This window comes from Bactrocera oleae, chromosome 2 (assembly GCF_042242935.1).
Source record: "Bactrocera oleae isolate idBacOlea1 chromosome 2, idBacOlea1, whole genome shotgun sequence".
In the NCBI taxonomy this organism is placed as follows: Eukaryota; Metazoa; Arthropoda; class Insecta; order Diptera; family Tephritidae; genus Bactrocera; species Bactrocera oleae.
The window spans coordinates 56940437-56946555 of record NC_091536.1 but is presented as its reverse complement, the minus strand read 5'-3'; positions in this window follow the sequence as shown (position 1 = coordinate 56946555).

Genomic DNA, 6119 nt, shown 5'->3' with positions numbered 1-6119 from the left:
ATAAATAATAATATATCTTGAATAATTAGGGATTTGTTTATTTTATGGTTAATTAAATAATATTTTTGCTCCTTACTCTTATGTATCTATTCTTAACACATTTTTCAACTTATTGTCCCAATTAGCTACATGTCACACCTTACTTTTGGCACAAGCAAAACAGTTTTTGGCAAATATAAGATAATTTTTATTGAAAGCTCAAATTGGACAGTATAAATAATTAATTAATCTGATTTTTTTATAATAAATTATTTGTAAAGTGGTTAAATCTGGCAGCTGTATGCTATAGTGGTCCGATCTTAACAATTCGTTCGAAGATTGAAGTCACACCTTAAGCAATAATCCATACTAAAAACTTCCATACAAAAATTTATTTTGATCGGTCAGTTTCTATGATAGCTGTTTAATATAGTGGTCTGATATGAACAATTCGTTCGAAAATTGTAGCGATATCTTTGACAATCATCATCCATGCCATATTTCGTGAAGATAACTTGTCATAAACAATTTTTTTCATATAAGAACTTTATTTAGATAGTCAGTTTGTATGGCAGCTATATGCCATTGAGAGAAATCAATGCCGGATTTCGTGAAGATATTTTATCTAATGAAAAATTTTTCCATGCAAGAAGTTGATTCCGATCGTTCCGTTTATATGGCAGCTATATGCTATAGTAATCCGATGTGAAAAATTTCTTTGGAGATTGCATTACTTCTTCTAGCAAAAACTTATGCCAAATATTGTGAACATATCTCGTCGAATGAAAAAGTTTTCCATGCAAGCACTTGATTCCGATCGTTCAGTTTGTATGGCAGATATATGCTATAGTGATCCGATCTGAACAATTTCTTCGGAGATTGCATTACTTATTCTAGCAAAAACCCATGCCAAATATTGTGAACATACCTCGTCAAATGAAAAAGTTTTCCATGCAAGCACTTGATTCCGATCGTTCAGTTTGTATGGCAGATATATGCTATAGTGATCCGATCTGAACAATTTCTTCGGAGATTGCATTACTTCTTCTAGCAAAAACTCATGCCAAATATTGTGAACATACCTCGTCAAATGAAAAAGTTTTCCATACAAACACTTGATTCCGATTGTTCAGTTTACATGGCAGCTATATGCTATAGTGATCCGATATCGGCGGTTCCGACAAATGAGCAGCTTCTTGGGGAAAAAAAGAAGTGTTCAAAATTTCAGATCGATATCTCAAAAACTGAGGGACTAGTTCGCGTATATACAGACGGACAGACGGACGGACGGACAGGCAGACGGACATGGCTAAATCGATTCGGCTCGTCACGCTGATCACTTATATATATGTATACTTTATAATGTCTCCGGCGCTTCCTTCTGGGTGTTGCAAACATCATGGCAATTTTTATGAATATGTTCAGGGTATAATTAAATTCTGGTTATTATTTATTACAATAATAATTAAATTCGATCGAGGGGCAATCCTTCTAAACTATTCTGCTTTTATGAGATCAAGTTATGTTAGTATATCCTTGACCTTTTTTATATAATATATCACATTTCCAATATAATGCAAAAAAGTGGTCTAGTGTTGTGTTATGAACTGTATAATTTACAGCTAGGTAACACTTAACAGACAGCACTATATTTCAATTATTATCGATAAAACGTAGAGGCGACATTGTCTATTCTTAATTTGTTTCTTGATTTATAGTAAACTAAGTGCATTATGCCTTGTTTATCGACAAAATTTTAGAATACTGAATAAATTAATCCAGTGTATAAATCAATAATTCGATTTAAATTAATATAATGTGAAAATAGTATTTGGTTGAACGGAGATTAGATTTCGAGAAACATGGCTACATAAATGAAATTCCATTCAATTATTTACTTATTTGCTCTATCTCTCTTTCGTTTATTTTATGTCATTAACGTATTGTTATCTTTATAAGTAGCATTTTAAAAATTTTAGAATATATCAAAAATGCTAAATTATCGGTTTGATTTGAAAATAGGCATTTAAAAATTCGTCGAATACTTTCAAATGAAAAAGATAATGATATTTATTTCAACTAATTTCTAAAAGCATCGAATAATAATAACTTGCATCTGGCCAATACCAATACGAAAACCGTTACATACATTGAATTACTTGTATTAATTTGTAAGTACAAATCTATTTACAATAAATGAATGGTGTAACAATAAGCCAACGAATGTAATATATTGCACCGAGTGACAACAATAAGCAACATTAACAATATCCAGGAACACAATGCATTACAAATTACCTCGAATTAAATGTCATTAACACTGGCTGTGTGTAGGGGTTTTTGAGAATGTATATTGGGATGGGTCGAAAAAGGAAAGTTTACTGCTCTACAAAAATTTTCGCTTATTATTAAAAAAAATATATATGTATACGAATATATGCTATAACGATGAATATCTCCTAGACGCTTAACTTAAAAAAATTTATTAAAATAAAATAATAAAATAAATAATATTTTCTTACGGTTATTTTTACGAAAAACTCGTAAGATACCTTTTTGTAGAGCATTCAATTTCTTGCTACCTCTTTTCTACGAAACGAGATATTTTTTCAAGTAGTAGAAAATAATAAAAAACTGTAGGGAAAGTACTTTGCCGTTACAATTAAGAGCTCAAACTTGGAGAGACTTTTTTAGAGGTGTCCAAGAACCTATTTTAGAGAGCACCAAGCGAAAACAAATATTATTATTTATTTGACACACCCTAATGCGTATGTGTGTGCACATTCGCGTGATATGCTTCGCGACCGCGGTGAACAAATCCAACTATTTAATTCCGTAAACCTATAGGCAATTTGTTTGAAATAATGGTGCTGGGCATTCTAGTCATAAACAACAGAAATGCAGTTTTTTTTTCTGCAAAAAATTAAAAATATTTTGAAATAAAAGCGTTTTCCCATTGCATTAAATTGCGTTCTTTACAAAATTTTCATTAATTTTCCATACAGATTGACCGCTAAATAGTGTATGGTATCGATTGTTTGAAAATCCTTATTTACAGGTTAGTTGAAAAGTTTCTGTGCTCGAAATGAAAATATACTGTTTTTGGTACGAAATACTTTTTTATTCAATATAATATCCCTTAACTTTAATACACTTATTCCAACGATCCTCCAATAATTTTTTGCCACCTCTATATTAACTTTCCGGAAGATCTGCAAAATACCCGTCTATGGCTGTAATAGCTTTTTCACTCGACGATAAATGCTTTACACCTAGGAATTGTTTCTGGTTTCTGAAGAGTTAGTAGTCGCTGGGAGCCAAATCTGGTGAATAGGATGGATGCTCAAGCAATTCGTAATTTTAATTCGTTTAATTTTAGCATTGATAGGTATCTTTGGGAGCAGATGCATGATTGCGCTGAAAGCCTCCTATTTCGATGGCCTGTAGCAAATTACAGTTTTTTATTTTAATTTATGGCTTTGTTGCCTTTGTTTATATTTTGAGCTTGACGGAATTTTATGGGCGTGATAACAATCTGTCAGATACATAAGTGAAATTCAACTTCTCCGGCCATCCTGATCATTTATGTAACTCTATATCTATCTCAATTGGCTTTAGGCGATACAAGCAACCGTTATGTGAACAGAAGTATTGAGATCTGTGCAATATGTTGCGAAAGTATAATCATCGAATTATGCTTTAACCCAACGTTCATAGAATACGAGGTTACGGCAACTTTGAAATCAGTTTTTATATAACGAAGTTGGTTCAAATTAATTAAGGGTAGTATTGGCTCGATTATATCAATTTTTGCCAATACCACATACTACTAACATGCCTCAGGTACCTCACATACCGTCATATGGAGTAAAGTCGGCCGGATGTTCCAAAATCCAGAATTTAGTTGTGTGCTAAGTCAAATTTTGGCCCAATTTTATTCACTTTAGGCACAAAGCTACACTATTATAAGTAGAACATGCTCTCACATCTTTATTAAAATAACTCTAATATTGGCCGATATATCCGGTATAAAGTCACCCGAAAGTTCAAAAATCAACTTATTAGGTATATGAGGGTTGTAGGAAATATTGATCCGATTCAACCAATTTTTGACACAAAGACATACTATTATCGAGTAAAGTTTTACCCCAATACAATCATTGTTGCTTTATTTGCATAGTGGAAAGTGATATAGCTGTAGTTGTAATCCGATTTCGCTCATTTTCGCACTATAACATAGAAATATGAGAAGAATGCTATGTATTAAATTTGGTTGAAATCGGTTACTGTCTAATTTTGAACGCAGTTCCTACAAAGTCATCTCATATCATCCCAGACATTAAATTTAATGTCTCTGGCGTGTTTAGTGCTTGATTTATCGCGCTTTTACTAGTCCTTAGCAGTACCATTATATAGGGAGTGGGCGGAGTTGATACCGGATTTCACCCATTTTAACACTATCTATAGAGGTGCTAAAAGCATTTGTTCACAGTGAATTTTGTTATTATAGTTCGAGCGACTTAGAGGATATGCTCATTTAACCTATTAGGGGACGGGACCACGCCCTCTTTAAAAAAAAAAGACTTAAACTGCAGATGCCCTTTCCTAATGTGATCTTGTATACCAAATAACCGTCTTGTATCTTATTGTGGAGCTTAGTTATGGCAATTTATTTGTTTTTGGCGTTATGTGCGCGTGGCAGTGGTCCGATTACGCAATATCGAAAATACGCATCTGCAATACCAACCGTCTTGCGGTACCAAGAAACATGTGTACCAAGTTTCATAAAGATATCTCAGCTTTTCTCAAGTTACAGCTTGCACAGACGGACGGACAGACAGTCACTCGGATTTCAACTCGTCTCTTCATCATGATCAGTTATATATAATTTATATAACCCTATATATAACTCGATTAGTTTTAGGTGATACAAACAACCGTTAGGTAAACAAAACTATTATACTCTGTAGCAACAAGTTGCGAGAGTATAGAAATGTGGCTAAACAATTCAACATTCATTATTCGACGAAATCGTCAGTGGATTACAACCAAATTTGTATTTTATTAAGTTTTATTATAGATCATATACTCACTTAGTTTTATTACTAAATGTCACTTCGCTTTAGCTAAAATAGTAACAAAATCATCTCCAAACGGGATATATGGGATATAACTCAACTGAAGAAGCTAAATTTAATATAATGAGTTGGTCTGAAAACGTCAAGCAGAAGATCGCAATTCCTTATTTTAGGGATACAAGGTTTGAACAAAAAAGTAGACTAATTTCATTGATATTCCCACACAATGTTTAAGAAAACTTGTTCATTTAATTTTATTAAAGTATCACACATTTGGTGGAAAGTCGGAAATTAGTATGCAGGCTATATTTTAGACAGAGAAAGGGATGGACTGATTGCAATTTTATAAATATCTATATGACGTGTGTTCAAAGGAAAAGGTGAATTCTGAATTTTCCACGGGCTGGGTACATGCGATTATCGATATTTTGTTAATGTTATAATCCGACACATATATTTATCATGTGCTTGTATTAGGAGCCAATTTCGATTAGTAGTTTGTTTTTAACAACAGAAATGGTTTGTCACGATTTTGTGTGTTCTTCGATTTTTGGCTAAATTTGAAAAAAATTTTGAGCGAAAGCAATGACGCATTAGTATCAGGAGTTCTTAAATGATCCGGTGTTGCGAAAAAGTGCCAAACTGGTACCGAAACGTGGGTATATGGTTATGATGTTGAAACCAAGTCCCAATCATCCCAATGGAAGCAGCCAAATGAGCCAAGACCGAAAAAGGCACGCCAAGTTCGATCAAATGTGAAGGTTTCCTTTGATTACAATATTGTGGTACATCATGCGTTCCTACTAAGGATTTTACAGTCAATCAGGAATACTACAAGGAAGTTAAGCAACATTTGCGTGAAGCAATACGTCTCAAACGATCGGAATTGTTAAGAACAAATCGTGGATTCTGCATCACGATAACGCACCAGCTTACCCTTCAATGCTTATTCGTGATTTTTTGGCCAAAAACAAAACCGTAAACATGCCTCAACCAGCGTATTCACTAGATTTGGCTAACTGCGACTTTTTGGTATTCCCAAAACTGAAGTGCTTCGAGGAT